We start from the raw sequence: 2,980 nt of genomic DNA on the forward strand, positions 1-2,980 counted from the left end.
AAAATATGATAGGATGGATGTAAAGATAATGTTCACCCATGTAAACTAACACATAATTCACAAGAAAAACTTTTTAAAAAGTTGGGGAGCAGGAGAGGGTACTTGATAAAATATCTGAGAAAGCCACTCTAAGAAGAAGATATCTAAGCTGATATTTGAAGATCAAAGACTACACTCTTCAGTATGGATTGTACTTCAATGTAAGGAAAATCAAGTGCTCACATCTGGACCAATAAATGATATCATGATAAATGGAGAAAAGGTTAAAAGTTGTAAAATATTTCATTTTACTTGGATCCACAATCAACACACATGGAAGGAACAGTTAAGAAATTAAACGAATTATTGTATTTGGCACATCTGCTGCAAAAAAACTTTCAAAGTCTTAAAGCGCAAACAAGTCACATTGAGGATAAGGCGTGTCTAACTCAAGCCATGGTATTTTCAGTCTGCTCATATGCATGTGAAAGGTGGACAATGAATAAGACCAAAGAATAACTGATGCATTTAAAGTATGATGTTGGTGAAAAATATTGAAATTAACATGGTCTGTCAGAAGTTTTGGAAGAAGTATGTCGGATTACTCTTTCAAAACAACAAAGGTGAGACCTTTTGATATGTTTTCAGCAAGGTCAGTCCCTAGAGAACGTAAAGCTTGGTAAAGTGGAGGGTCATCAAAACAAGTGAAATCCTCAAAGAGTTGTCAACAACAACGGACTTAAACATAACATCTGTGATGCTGACATGGGACTAGGCAGTGTTCCATTCTGTTGCGCATATGGTTACTAGGACTCAGGACTGACTTGACAACACCTGACAGCAGAAACAACATCTGAAATACGAGAAAAATTGATCTTTTGAAGCAGATAGGGAAGAACATTTCAACTTTTAGGAATAACAGTCAACAAGATCCAGAGTCCTGAGCTTCACAGCCTCCAGACATTGATACAACGTGAGAGTTGCTAAAACCTGGAGGGAAGATACAGGTTGATGATATAGGCAAAGACCATGTCACACAAAACCTTGTAGACCACGATGAGAATTAATACAGGGGTAAAAAGTCTTAATCCTGTCAACATTTTGTGCTTGTTCTTTGGGTTTAAAAGAAAACTGCTATGCATGGCCTTTGCAGCCTTGTAGAAATGATAATAATGAGAAGTCCTAGATAATATCAAAAAGTCCTTTATAATTATTGTTGTTGTTGTAAGGTGCCATTGAAATGGTACCAACTCATAGCAACCTTATGCACAGCAGAACGAAACACTGCCCAATCCTGGGTCAACCTCATTACTGTTGCCACACTTGAGTCCATTGATGCTGCCACCTGGCCAATCCATCTAGTTGGGGTCTTCCTCTTTTTCTCTGACCCTATGCACAACAGAACGAAACACTGTCCAGTCCTGGGCCAACCTCACAATTGTTCCACGCTTAGCCCATTGATAGTGCCACTTTGCCAATCCATCTCATTGGGGGTCTTCCTCTTTTTCTCTGACCCTCCACCTTACCAAACATGATATCCTTCTCCAGTGACTGGTCCCTCTAGACAATATGTCCAAAGTATGAGAGACGAAGTTTGGCCATCTTGGCCTCCAATGAGTACTCTGGCTGCACTTCTTCCAAAACAGATCTATTGGTTCTTTTGGTAGCCCATGGCACTTTCAATATTCTCTTCCAACACCATAACTCAAAAGCATCAATTCTTCTTATTCAATGTCCAGCTTTCACATGCATATGAGATTATTGAAAATACCATGGCTTGGGTCAGGTGCACCTTAGTCCTCAAGCTGACATCTTTGCTCTTCAATGCTTGAAAATAATCTTGTGCAGCAGATTTGCCTAATGAAATACATCATTTGATTTCTTGACTGCTGCTCCTATGAGTGTTGGTAGTTGATTTAAGAAGAATGAAGTCCTTGACAACTTCAATCCATTGATAAGAATATTGTTTATTGGTCCAGTGGTGAGGGTTTTTGTTTTCTTTACATTGAGATGTAATCCATACCAAAGGCTGTTGCTCTTTGATCTTCTTCAGTAAACAAATGTCCTTTATAACAGACAATTTTAACTTCTGAGCTGAGATATGGAACTAGTGATCCATACAAATATAGGGACACACACACATTACATACACATATAAGTGTGGAATTTACTTTATGGGAGCAAACTTGTGGATAATTCTTTGCGGAAAACAGATTATTAGTTAAATTGCTGTTTGATTTGACTCACGGCCATTCAACGAGCAGGTTGTGAATCCCTTGCTCTCTGCTCATTCTTCTTCCTTTTCTAACAAAATCACAGGTGATGCAGACCACAACCTAAGGAAACTGTCTTTACATCAGATCAGGTCTGTTAACTGAGTAAGAGTGTATCATCCAACCCTAATACCTTTGCAACTTATCACACTATGGAAGATGAGTACATCACTACATAACTGCCCCATTAATCATTAAATAATTGCCAAATCACTCAAAATCATGGCTCAGACAAGTTGACACACATTCTTGTGGGACAAGATTAAATCTATGACAATGTCCTTTGTGTGGATTATTTGGATTTGAGTTTGCAGCAATAAACACCACCATATTCTCTTTAAATAACTCAAGTTATTAATCTAAATCTAAGGTGAAACTGGCATGTGTCTTCAAACCGACATCTAGCCAAAGATAGTGTTGTTGTTGTTGTTAGGTGCCATCGAGTCGGTACTAACTCATAGTGACCCTATGCACAACAGAATGAAAGACTGCCCAGTCTTGGGCCAGCCTCACATCTGTTGCCACACTTGAGCCCATTGATGCTGCCACTTTGCCAGTCCATCTAGATTGGGCTCTTCCTCTTATTTCCCTGACCCTCACATTACCAAACATAATATACTTCTCCAGGAATTTGTCCCTCCTGACAATATATCTGGAGTATGAGAAGTGAAGTCTGGCCATCCTGACCTCCAAGGAGCACTCTGGCTGTACTTCTTCCAACACAGATC

This window comes from Chrysochloris asiatica, unplaced genomic scaffold (genome assembly GCF_000296735.1).
Source record: "Chrysochloris asiatica unplaced genomic scaffold, ChrAsi1.0 scaffold00035, whole genome shotgun sequence".
Classification (NCBI taxonomy): domain Eukaryota; kingdom Metazoa; phylum Chordata; class Mammalia; order Afrosoricida; family Chrysochloridae; genus Chrysochloris; species Chrysochloris asiatica.